At 32.1% G+C, this 14,004-nt stretch overlaps 1 protein-coding gene across 2 annotated transcripts in view; it reads left to right on the top strand.

Moving 5' to 3' along the window:
• The first annotated feature begins 2,628 nt into the window (after window positions 1–2,628).
• The window catches only part of LOC145292217 (DCN1-like protein 3), a 315,593-nt gene continuing 304,217 nt past the window's right edge, over window positions 2,629–14,004 (top strand). Inside the window, exon 1 of one of the 2 annotated variants that reach the window (XM_080138536.1) lies at window positions 2,629–3,242. The gene's annotated coding sequence lies outside the window, so the exon portion shown is untranslated. The remainder of the gene's footprint in view (window positions 3,243–14,004) is intronic. The other variant, XM_080138537.1, reaches the window with a different exon arrangement.

Raw genomic sequence — 14,004 nt, forward strand, 5'->3', positions numbered from 1 at the left:
ATTTTGTTTTAAACAAAATCAAATCAGAAGGATAATTAAAGAAATCGTTTTTCTGATTCTGATATCGATTCTGATACCCCAAAGTTCAGATTTTTTTTATTCTGATTCCGATTAATCGTCCCAATACTAATATTTACTAGTGGAAAATGTTGGTGTTTTTTTTTAATTGTAAACCTTTTCTTATTCAATATTTAATCTCCCTTTACCGTGCTAGAAAGTTACTTACGCCTGAGAGTATCCTGTACCTCTACAAGGCCACCATTTGCACATGTATGGAGTATTGTTGTCACATTTGGGCTGGTGCATCTGCTATTAGTTTCTCACTTTTGGACAGGGTTCAAAAGAGAGTCACCAACCTAATAGGTCCCAAACTGTCTACTAGGTTTCAGTCTCTCTTCCATCGACGAAATGTTGCATCCCTTTGCCTGTTTTACAAGTATTTTAATGGTAAAATGCTCTGATGAACTACGAGCTCTTGTACCCCTTCAACGTAAATACCGCCAACAAACCTGACAGGCAACAAAATCCCACCCTTTCACAGGAGAGATCCCCAGATGCCAGAAAGACTTCTACTCTTATAGTTTCTTCCCTAGGGCTGCTAGACTTTGGAACTCCCTTTTGGGCTTCTGCTTACCTGACTGTATTATTATGCAGAAGTTCAAGTGTAATGTAAACAGACATCTTGCTGCTCAATCCCCTACATAGTATTTCTGCAAATTATGTCCCAGATAGTAGCCCCCTACATCAAAGTGGGACTGTGCCTTGTTTGGGGTGAAAATGCAATTAAAAAAAAAATGATATCAGATGCGGCCAGACACATCTTATTATAGCAAGTTATCTTTTTCTTCCTAACCAATGATCTAATCAACCAATAAAACTAAAAATTAAATAAGAAACACTTTAAATATAAGGGTGATGGGAGACGTGGAAAGCATAGCCAATCCTCGTCTTTGGAGTTGGGATTATGAAAAATGTTCAGTTTGCATGTAGGGGGTATATCCTCCCAGGCTTTGTCTCCTTATATCAAGGAAGCAGGATGCATTTATTTAATGCTTCCTAGATTGTCCTCACTGGAAAATGTCAACTGGTTTATAAGTATCCATTTTATCGTTGTCTAATGTAATCCATTTTGAGGGGAACTGGACTTCCAACCTTGAATTTGTTCGAACATGTTTTTCCACACATGTATGCACGCACATATGCACACACACGCATGCATATACACATCCTCATGCACATACACACATGTACGCACGCACATACGCACACACACACACACACACACACACACATATACACATCCTCATACACACACAAGTACGCACACATGCAAAACGTCACTTCCCCTGAAAGGAATTCTAGACATGCGCAGTCAGAACACTCACCCCGATATAAAAGTCCACAACACTATTCAACTTCCTCTTTCTTCCCTTTTGCCTGGTTTCGTCAACCAGGCAAGTTCGGCGTCCATAGCTCTTGGTTTGAAGATTTTTCCACGTGGACGACTGCTATCATGAACGCACGGTTTTGCTGAGGCAAACACTCCCTTTCTATTTTCCTTTCTACGTGCAGGACGGCCATTTCTCATCCTCAACTTCATTCCTTTCTTTTCCATGCACGTAGTTGTCAATGCCTGAATGAACACGTGTTACACCTAAACCATTTTAATTTTAACAGAAAATAAACGACATGTTTATTTTATCCAACAATTGAGTTTTGTTTCCTTCTTTCCATTCGTTTCATTATTTTCTTTTATAGCGAGTTAGGGTATTTATATCCTGGTCCGCAACAAATTTGATTGTTTGTCATATCTCACATTGGTGGGAGTTTCTTTTCACAAAGGGCAGATTTTGATACAACGTTGTTTTTTTCATGTGGAGAAAATCTATCACCGCCAAAAGGTGAGCTCTATACTGGTTTGGTTGTTTTGTTTTATGACATATCAACTCTTTTCTGGTTATTTAATGTTTGAATCCAATTACTTTGGAAAAAAGGTTTTATGGTTCAACTTCTTTATGTTTTCAAATATTTATTCATGGTGTTTGTCTTAGTTTGGAAAATTTTTTTGTTTTTAACTTTGCAGAACATGATTGAGTTTTGCAAATTAAAAAAAATAAAACAATTACATCAATATTTGGTGCATTTTAAGTCAGAAAACCGATATCTACAGACATCCTAATCTGGTAACACCATTGAACTCTGGGTTAGAGTAAAAATGAAATTGTTTCGTTGCAGAAGAATCTCTTTTTTACCAAACGAAGATAGAAAAGAAAAATGTTACACTTTGATCCTAATCAATCAATCGCATATAAAAAAGAAAATACAAAGGAAACGTCTACATATGAACTCAGAACTAATATTTATTTCTCGTTAGTGTAATTTACACAGACACCCGCCTTATCCTGTTCCTTTGTGAGGATATATTTTACACCTGGAGGCTGGGACATGTCTTCTTGTAAATCTATTTTTTATCCCCCTTTTCAATAACCATGAATCATAGTTATTCCCGTTTGTGTTTTTATCGACATCGTCCACAACTATTATGGACATCTTTCTCTTTCTTTCTTTCTTTTTTTTTTTTTTTTTGAAAATGTGCATCTCTAAAAATTCTCCGTCTTTTACCCTTTTCATTCGATACGCATCTTTATAATAGCTCTTCTTTTTCCCAGCAAGCACGTGACCCGTCCGCCATGTTGTTTTCTTCCAAGCAAAGTAGCAGCAGCAGCCGTATATAAAGTCTCGACTAGCATGACTGGACGTCATTGCATACACACGTACGCCATGTATGTTAGTTGATTCTGTCCAAATTTTACTATTTTTTTTCTATTATTGTCTTTTAAAAAGAAACCAAAACGGGGGAAAAAAATAATTACTACTTACACCGTCCGTCTCTTTTCAAAATATTTTAAAGCAAAAAACGGATGGCAAAGAAAACATCTTTCACCTTACGTTAAAAAATAAAAGGAGAGAATGGTATTAATTTAAGAATCAAGGTTTAAAAGAAACGAGAAAAAATAAACTAACAACAACAAAAAAATCCTTTTAAATCCGTCCGTTTGTTATTCATATTGGTCGATTATTAGCAAACGAATTGACCTAAAGCATTCATTTCGTTTTTAAACAAAACATTAAAAGAAAGAAATTAATAATCCCGAAAAACATGTGAAAAACTGGGAAAAAGGATTAAAAAATATGATTTAATTATTTTCTTAAAACACGGATACCATTAACAACATTTTTAGGTAAGTATTAACACTTAAATTTATTATTTATTAACTATATCTCTCCGGCGTTGTCCGGGAGTATTACTTTCGTTTTTGTTATTTAATTATATTGTTTGGTCATTAATTCAATGAAATGATTATAAAAGTAAAACTAATTTGGTCATGGTAATGTTTTAATTTGTGTTTCTAAAATTATTAGGTATTAAAAAAAAAAATCTCCAAAAACCATTCAATCAATTAAATAAGAATTCGACGATAAAATCCCTAAATCTCTTTCTATTCGACAGTTTAAATGCTTCCAAATTGCATTCACATTTTGAAAAGTTATGAAATAATATATTTTTTTGTAACTATTAATAAAATAATTTAGTTAAATTGATTTGTTTACGAAGAAATCGAAATGCATTGTGATGGATTGAATTTCATAATTCATTCTTTTTTTTTAATATATTTAAAAAAAAAATCATTATTTTATGAAATTACATTTTTGATTTCGATAAATATTCGAATAATAGTTTAATGAATGTCTTCGTCACAAACACATGTGAAAAGTTTCTCTACCACATAGAAAAAAAATACATTTCTTTTCAACTCGACTTAAATTATTTTTTTTAATCGATTCATGAATTTTTATTTGAATTTTATTGAATATTTTATTCCGTAGAAATCGTTTTTTTCTCTAAAAAAGAGAGAGAAAAAAGGATTTTTATTTTGATAGCGACAAGAAAGGACTTACGATTGACCCATTTTTGTTTATTGTTTATACGGATGGACAAAAGCGCTATAATGTTTGTTGTACGGATGGACAATCGGGTGCTTCTCAGAAGAGGACCGCCCTGAATGTTTTCAATTGCGATTTACAGAACAGACCAAAAATAGCCGTCGCCGAATAGTCAGTAGTACTGACTGTATTATTGTTGATTAACCACCTCGGTTTAATCCCACCCCCATTCCCCCAATGAGATTTTACTATTTTTTAAAGGCGATTACGTGTGAACACGGCGCGCCGGCGCGGTGAACACCCCCAAAACTTGTGGAAACGAAAGGAAAAAAAAAAAAAAAAAAAATTATATCGGTTTAATGCATAAATTGAAAGTTCCGAGCCACTTTAGCTTCTTTGGGACAGATAACCAAGGTGCTAATGCAGAGAGTGATCCGCGCTATTTTTTAAAAATCGTATTTCCACGTTTAATTAAAGTTTTATGGTGTTTTTTTTAATTGTAAGGTTAAAGTACACAAAACATCCTCCCCTCCGATGTTAAGAATGGCTTTTTAAATAATAACGTTATTATTTCAGCACGGATTACTCTCTGCATGAGTACCCAATTTTATTTACCACTCTGACTTAGGGTTAATGGTGGAGTTTTTTGTGGGGGGGGTGATCTGTCACTCGCATTTGGAGTTTTCTTTTTTTTTTTTATTGTTAAATTTTTTCATTAAGTCCACCTCCACAATTTTCTTTAAAAGGACAACTTTTGGAGATTTTCGAGTATGCTGAATACGAAAATCGCATTTAAATTTTGCAGAGACAAGTAAGTACTTGTCGAGATATAAGCACCAGTTTTTTATATCTTGATAAGTACTTGTCTCTGCAAAATTTAAATATGATTTTCGTAGTCAGCATACTCGAAAACCTTCAAAAGTAGTAATTTTAAAGAAAATTGTTGAGGTGGACCTAAAAAGGTACCGGTCAATGTCAAGTTTCGGGTTTGTATTAATGTATTACTGCACACAGATTCGAAAAAGTTGTCAAAAAAACAAATATATAACAAATAAATGTTATCAAAGGCAAGATAAGTTAATTTTCTTCCTAACTGGATATGTTTTTCGTAAATGTAACATGTTTATTCAGCTCGAAAACAGTGTTTACCGATGTATTGGAAAAATCAAGATGGCGCCCCACTCCCTCTTTAACACGGTAAGTTTGGGAAAAGGTGTTATAAATAAAAGAACTAGACAAAATAATATTAAAAACTCGCCGAATATATGCAAGTTATGTCACGGTAACATATATTGAGCGGGTTTTTAACAGTATTTTATCCAGTTTTTATTTATAACACCTTTTCCCAAACTTACCATGTTAAAGAGAGAGGCAGACGGCCAGACGCCATCTTGAATTTTCCAATACATCGGTAAACACTGTATGGTTTTCGAGCTGAATAAACATGTTACATTAAATAAAAACTCTGAAAACATATCCAGTTAGATAGAAAAGTAACTTATCTTGCCTTTGATAACATTTATTTGTTCTATATTTGTTTTTTGACAACTTTTTCTAATCTATGTGTACAGTAATACAAATCCCGAATATCACATTTAAATTTGAGGCAGATAAGTAGTTTTCATGGTATTAAGAAATTACTTTTTCAAAAAGTAGGAGGAATCACTTTCCTATGGAAATTTAACGTAAAATGAGCACCCACTTTCTGGCACCCAGTAATTTCTTCGTATCATATAACAAATTTAACTGTGATATTCGTGTTCCGCGTCCCCGAAAACTGGCGCTGTTTTTTTTTTTTTTTTACTAAGAGATTCATTCATTTTTTCATCTCATAATTTAGGACGCTAATTATGCTGTCAGTAAGTTTACAATGTAAACTTTACAAAAACATACTTTTGTTTTTCGTTCTTTTTTCATTATAGAACTAACTTGTATACTTAACAAGTGCTTCTGCAGTGTAATATTTCACAAAAATTCTGTTTACATTAGGGGTGGTGGAGGGAGGGGAGGGTGGAGTTGTGGCGGAAAGAAACTTGACATTGACCAAAAAACCATTGTTACTTTTTACACCCCCCCCCAAATAAATGAGTGGTTGTTGTTAAGTTCGTCAACAGATCGATTTTTTAAAATCTTGTTGAAAGCAAAAGCAACAGTACTTGTCATGTCGAAAATAGTAATAAATCAAAAAATTACTAAAATTCATTGAGTTAAAAGTATTTTTACAGAAAATTGGGAAATTGCATTTTCCATAGATGTAAACACATTGAAGATTGCGAATGCAGGGGATATACATACCACTGTAAAAGTGGACGTTTTATTTTAGCCGATAGCGGTATATATTTTTTTTTCTACCAGTACAAAAGCGGTTCTACTCTATGGATTTTCGTAATTTTGGGATATATTACTGTTTTCCACGTGGCAATTAAGTACTGCTTTCACTTAAAACCACATATTTAAAAAGGTATCCTGTCGACCAAGGATTAAAAAAATGCACGGAAGTTGTCTCCCGTTGATTTACACGAAAGATAAAATTGGTTACCTGTCTTAAAAAAACTAGAATGCCCTCGACTTTAAGGATCATTATGTTAAATTTATATGCGAAACTAAATTATAAAACAATCGTTTTCTTTTTTCGTTTTTCCTTTTTACTTTTCCTTTCTTTTTCTTTCTTTCTTCTTTATCTTTCTTTTTTCTTTTTTTCTTTCTCTTTCTTGCGTTTTTCTTCTTTCTTTCTTGCTTTTTCTTCATTCTTGCCTTTTCTTCATTTTTGCCTTTTTTCTTGCCTGCCTTTTTCTTTCCTGCCTTTTTCTTTCCTTTTTTTCTTTTTCTTTCTAGCCTTTTTTTTCTTTCTTTTCTTTTTTTCTTTCTTTTCTTTTTTTCTTTCTTTTCTTTTTTTCTTTCTTTTCTTTTTTCTTTCTTTTCTTTTTTCTTTTTCTTTTTTTCTTTCTTGCCTTTTTTTCTTTCTTGCCTTTCTTTCCTTTTTCTGTTTTTTCTCATTTCCCGTTTTCTATTTTTCCCGTTTTCTGTTTTTTCCCTTTTTCTGTTTTTTCCCTTTTTCTGATTTTCCTTTTTCTTTTGTTTTTCATCTTTTTCGTTTTGTTTTTTTCTTTTTCTTTTTTCCTTTTTGTTTTCATTTTTCTTTTTGTTTTTTCTTTTCGTTTTTTTGTTTTTTCTTTTTCTTTTTTCAATTTTTCTTTGTTTTTTTCAATTTTTCATTTTTCTTTTTGTTTTTTCATTTTTTTGTTTTTTCATTTTTTTGTTTTTTCGTTTTTCCGTTTTGTTTTTCCATTTTTCTTGTTTCCATTTTTCTTTTTGTTTTTTCATCCTTTTTTTTCTTTTTGTTTTTTTTTTCGATTTTGGTTTTTCTTTTCATTTTTCTTTTTTTCATTTTTCTTCATTTTTTGTTTTTTTTTTCATTTTTCTTTTTTTCATTTTTTCTTTTTTCATTTTTCTTTTTTCTTTGTTTTTTCTTTGTTTTTTCTTTTTTTCATTTTTCTTTTCATTTTTCTTTTTCTTTTTTTCATTTTTCTTTTTCTTTTTTTCATTTTTCTTGTTTTTTTTCATTTTTCTTTTTTTTTCATTTTGTTTTTTTTTCTTTTTCTTTTTTTTCATTTTTCTTTTTGTTTTTTGTCATTTTTCTTTTTGTTTTTTTTTCATTTTTCTTTTTTTTTTTTTCATTTTTCTTTTTGTTTTTTTTTCATTTTTCTTTTTGTTTTTTTTTCATTTTTCTTTGTTTTTTTCATTTTTCTTTGTTTTTTTCATTTCTCTTTGTTTTTTTTTATTTCTCTTTGTTTTTTTCATTTCTCTTTTTGTTTATTTTTTCCTTTTTTTTGTTTTTTCATTTTTTGGGGTTTTTTTTTTTCATTTTTTTTTCATTTTTCTTTTCATTTTCTTTTCATTTTCCTTTCTTTTTTTTTTCTTCCATCCTTTTACTATTTCTTTTCATTTTTATTTTTGTTTTTTTCCTTTTTTTTTCTCGACAGATTTTAGAAGGGTATTTACCGACGCATAAAAAAGTTTAATCTCGTTTTTGTGTCGGCGAGAGGGGGGGGGATAACTGAAGCTGTTGACGTACAAATTTATTTTTTAGGAATATTTTTTCAATTTTACTTTTTATAAACCTAACCATATCTTACTTCTAACCTAACCATATCTTACTTCTAACCTAACCCTAACCAAACGCTTTTCTTTTAGAATTTGTTGGCATTTGAGTTTTTACCATTTTATTCATTTTTTTAGTTCTTCATGAGGGGGGGGGGGGCAAACAATTTTCTTCTTGCAATCAGGTTTATCCTAGAGCCACCTCGATTAATTAGTGCCGTAATATATCCAATTGTTTGTGAAATATGCCAGAGACGTTAAATGTTATTTCTTGAACAGGTGTAACATTCTCACGCAGGTGTTTCGATCGATAAATTTGTTTTCATGATTGCAACGATTTATTTAATCGAAAACATTTTTATGTCAAATGAATTTCACCGCTTATCAAGGTTAAAAACCACTTTAGGGATAATGAGGTGGAAAGATTGATAGAATGGCAAAAAATATTATGATAGGAGCAATTCGGAATTTTAACTCCTTGTTCTAAGGCAAGGAACTCTATTTGACTAAGAATTGTAATGAAAATTATTTTTTTTTACAAGTTTATTTAATGTAAAACAGTTTTATAATATTAATAAAAAAAAAATGTAAAATGCGACGATATTGTAATTTTTTTAAACAAGCAATTGAGTAATTTTATGAAAAAAAAATGTAACTACTTTAGTAAGTTATCTCCCTTGGAACAATGAGTTAAGATTCCGAATTACCTCAAAAGCATATGGAACTGATCTCATCCCGGCTGTACTATTTAAAAAATAAATAAATATTCTGCCAAGGTTGCTCCAGTTCTCTCCAAACTCTTTAAACAAATGCCGTAACGAATCTTGCTTTCCTGACTGCCGGAAAACTGCTTCTTCGGTGGTACAAAAAAAAAAAAAAAAAAAAAAAAAAAAACAGTTTACAAGAATTCTGGGTAAAGAACTGACCCATTAAATTATTGCCCCATTAGCCTCCTCCCTCTCTGCGCTAAGATATTTGAGTTCATAATTAATCAAACTCTAGTCCACCACCTTACATCTGCTAAACTTCTGTCCGACCATCAATATAGATTTAGGCTAGCCTGTTCTACTACAGATATCCTGACTATAATCTCTGAACGTATATACCATGCATTGGATAAGACAAGGGAAGAGAGGACAGTAGCTCTAGATATATCTAAGGTTTTTGACAGGGTATGGTATGATGGTCTTCTCAGAATAATAGGGTATCATTGAACAAATACTTGACATTATGGATGCACCTCAAGGGTCGATCCTTGAACCTTTATTATTCATAAACGACCTCCTGATAAAATAGTTTGAGATGGGTATATTTGCTGATGACACCACGCTCTATAGCAGGTACGTGGGGAAACAAATATGTATTCACGGCAATGGAAACACTATAGAAAGACCCCCAGTCTATAGTTGAATGGTGACAAAAATGGATGGTGACATTTAATGCTGCAAATATTAAGCTCGTTTCCTTTAATAATTACAAGAAACCTTCTCTACCACCAATTGCTATGGCTAATGATACAATGTATCATTGATACATTACCTGAAAATACTTCGATTCAACGTTCGCAGGGAACATGAGTTGGAACATCGAGAGCATTACCGCGGCTGTTACGAGGAAGGTGGGCTCTCTCTATCGTGCTAGGAAGTTATTTACACCTGAAAGTATCCTGTATCTTCACAAGGCCACCATTCGCCCATGTATGGAGTATTGTTACCACATTTGTGCTCGTGTAACTGCTATTAGTTTCTCGTTCCTGGACAGGGTTCAAAAGAGTCACCAATATAATAGGTCCCGAACTGTCTACTAGGTTTTAGCCTCTCTCATCGACGAAATGTTGCATCCCTCTGCCTGTTTTACAAGTATTTTAATGGTAGATGCTCCGACGAACTACAAGCCTTTGACAAACTCGACAAGCAGCAAAGTCCCACCCCTATACAGTAAAGAACCTCAAATGCCAGAAAGCCTTCCACTTTAATAGTTTTTTTCCCAGAACTGCTAGACTTTGGAATTCCCTTCCGGGTTCCTGCTTCCCCGACTGTACTGACATGCAGAAGTTCAAGTGTAATGCAAACAGACATCTTGCTCCTCAACTCCCTGCAATTATGCCCAAGTAGTAGCCACCTACATCAAAGTGACACTATGCCTTGTCGGGGGTAAAAATGCAATAAAAAAAAATTGACATAGAATGGAGCGAAATGGAAGGATGTTTCTATTTAAATAATACACGCGAATAATGTCTTGATTGCATATCCATATTCATATATTTTAAAATGGGTTGAAGAAAGTCGAAATAATTTAATAAAATTAGAGAAATAGAATGATGCAGATAATTGAGGGTGCGGGAATCTCACGACATCACAATGCATTTTGTCTGTGTGTGATCCTTTGACTTGATATAAATTCATTGTAAAACCCGATTATCACCAATGAAAAAAAGTCTTTGGTAAACTGCAGAAGCAGTTGTTTTTTTTTCAGTCCTTCACGACTGAGACATTTTTTTTAAATTTTTGTACCTTTTCTCCACGTTAAAAAACGACCCTGGTGTCTAACTCTGTCCCGTGGGGAGGCATAGTAAATAGGTACAGAATGTTTTCTTTATTGTAATGTGAAAGTACAGAATAGTTTTTTTTTTTTTAATTTTTAAATCTTCATAAGATGAGCATCTAAAAAATAACGATTCTTATTCTGTATAACTGCTCGTATTTTTAAAGCCAGAACATTTTATTTCATCATAATCATTTTTAGAACGACTTTGTACAATTCAGTTCTTTGTGTCAAAATTTTAAGTTTTTATGTCAATATCCAAACGAGTTAAAACCAATTTATTTTTTTAAATCCTTTTTTATCTTGTTTTTGTATTTTTCATGAACTGAGAAATAAAATATATTAAAGTTGATTTTATTCACACACACGAACAGCTCCACGCGCACACACACGTAAACACATACATAAACAAAACAAAACAAAACAAAACGAACACACGCACACCCTTGGTAAAAAGGCAAACCATCTGTCTACCCGACCTCCAAGGTATTTTTTGATTATTTTTATTTTATATTTCCCTTGTGTCTCCTCGTACGCTTTTCAAATCCAATAATTCCCTGATCGCAAAATAACATTTCCTATTCATAAATCATTCTCTTTTTATCACAATAAAAAAAAATGCCAGAAATAAAAGAATTAAATCTAATTCCATTCTTTCTTCCAAATTCTCAATTTCTTAAAAAGTTCCGTCTCCAAAATGATTGAATATCCATTTTTTATGACATTAAATTAACATTTTTTTTCTCAACCTAAAAAAAAAATTGTTTTTATTATTTAACTAATAATCCTTGACCTTGCGTTAATTAAATTGTGTACGTTTCTCGCCTCTACGTGACTTACACATGATTTTTTAAAAATTTACTATTCATCGATTATTATTGAAATAAAAAATTTAATAGAATAAAAAAGAACTTTAGAAAATCCCATTAAAAAATAATTAGTAAATGTTACCTCATGCTCTGAACCCCGACGACTCTAATTTGTTTTTTTAGGGGTATTCGAGGTCGCTGACAACGAATCTGATAATCAAACCCGTCGCAAATTTACCGTTTGCATTGCATGAATGCATGACCCCCTGTACCCCTCACCAATATAAACAGAATTTTTGTGAAATGTCAAACGGTATTCTACTCGGTAATTGTCGGCGCGTTATTTACGGAAAAACGGTTAATTAAACTGCAGAAGCACCTGTTAAACTACAATCCTACCCCCCCAGAACGAAAGAATTAAAAATGTGTTTGTAAACCGCTCGTGAAAACTTTATTTTTTAGATCAATTAAAAAAAGCATTAAAAACTACGTAAGACACAAAAAAACAAAAAGAACCACATATTTATTTATTTATTTTTATTGAAACTTTCTTATTTCAAATGGCCGCTTAAAAATTCCTGCACGATGTGAAGTCACTTCACTACGCCCGTTTGCACGCGAACGTATCATGTAAGAAAAAACACTGCCGACGGCGGTGAAATATCGTAAAATAGTCCCATGGTTCAGAGGTTCATACCATGCAAACGGTAAATTTGCAACGAGTTCGATTCTAATATTCGTTGTCAGCGACCTCGAATACTCCTAAAAAAATAGTGGTCGGGATTCAATTGTAGCGTAAGGTAACATTTACCAAATAATTTAATCACGAAATGAAATCTACCTGAATGCATTTCAGTTTATTCGCACAAGTAAGCAATTATTTTTTTGCCAATGAATTATACTTTGTAAATCCAAAACAAAATATACAATAAATATTATCAAACACAATTAATTTGAATTTGCTAGTTTTAACATTCTGAAAGTGTTTTGAAGTTTTTCTTTTTCAATATAAGATCACGTCTATATCTTTCTCTAACATATAAAAATCCAATCAGATACCCGGTGAACCAAGTGCAAGTGAAATACAAACGATTGCACTGAAAGGGACGGCTAGAATCCTGAAAAGATCTCTTGGTTGGACTCACTAAAATAGGGGTAAATGTCAGACATCTGGTTGGATGTCCCATCCCCTAGAAGAAAAAGTTTAAGAAAAATGAAAAAAAAAAAGTGAGAAAATCCGACCTTTAACTTCTATGTCTCATAGATAAGCGAAAATTAAAACGAGTGTCACCAAACCTATTTAATTTGCAACCGATTTGTTTATTTTTACTTACTGAAATTGCTTTAAAGTTTGGTACTCCTACAGTTTATCGCCGAAAATCAAGACGCCTTTTTTTTTTAATTTTTTTTTTTCGGGCACCTGTCGTCCAAATCAGAAGGAGAACTCAGTATTTTAAACTATGACTGAAGCGTGAAATAAATAACAAAACAATTAAACTAGATAATGGTTACTTCCGGAAAGAACTAATTACTACGTGCCACAGCGTAGAATAAACTCTTCCAACCTCCCCATGTTAAGAACGGCTTTCGAGGTGGGGGGAGTCGGTTATTCTGAAATTATATATATGTTGTTTTGAGAAAAGAAAAACCGAAAGAATTTATAAAATGGTGATCAACGTTTCGTTCCTATTGTAGGGGACATCCTCAGAATATTACAAGGAAAAATGCAGAAGAAAAACGATCATAGACCACACGTGGGTGAAAAGGAAATATTAAAATCCTACCCATATCGGGCAGGAACTATAAATGTGTGTGGGAAGGTTGGATTATTTAATGTGCGTGTATATATATATATATATATATATATATATATATATATATATATATACACTTTTAGAAAACATTATTTAAATATATATATGTACAGGCTTTTTTTTTTTTTTTTAAATCGTATTCATTTTGTTTAAATTAATTAAGGAAAGACGGTTTAGGACAATAGACTGAATTACCCAGGATCTGTCTATATTTTGTTCTTTGATTATTATATTACCTATAGTAGGGGCTAAATTGTAGAATCCCTTTCTTTGTGTGCTGGTATTAGTATTTGATATCAGTGCTGACTCTAAAAGTCTTCTTTTGGCTCTATCTACCACGAATTTTATAATTTTCACATGATCAAAATTAAATGAATGACCGTGTTCTGTACAATGGCAAAAGAGTGCATTTAGGGCGTTACCATTCCTTATATCTCTTCTGTGTTCGTAAAGTTTTAGTTTCAATTTATGCTGTGTCTCGCCTATGTATGCTTGTTGGCAATTGTTACAAGGATAGAATATATGCTGGCGTTTGATGTGAGGGTTTTGGGAGAGTGCTTGGTAGTTTTTAATGTCTGTTTTATTGTTGGAGAAGTTTGTATTGAAAGAATACCAAGTCTATTAAGAGTGTCACAAATTTTTGTATTACTAGTGTGGGTGGGAATGAAAAGATAGTTGTTTAGTGTGTGTGTATGTATATATATATATAATGGCGTTTAGAATTATAATTTAATTATTTAAAAAGGGGTATTTGTGTGTTTGGTTACATTAAAAAGATATTTTAAGGGTAG

This window comes from Euprymna scolopes, chromosome 13 (assembly GCF_053919585.1).
Source record: "Euprymna scolopes isolate OS-2025 chromosome 13, ASM5391958v1, whole genome shotgun sequence".
Classification (NCBI taxonomy): domain Eukaryota; kingdom Metazoa; phylum Mollusca; class Cephalopoda; order Sepiida; family Sepiolidae; genus Euprymna; species Euprymna scolopes.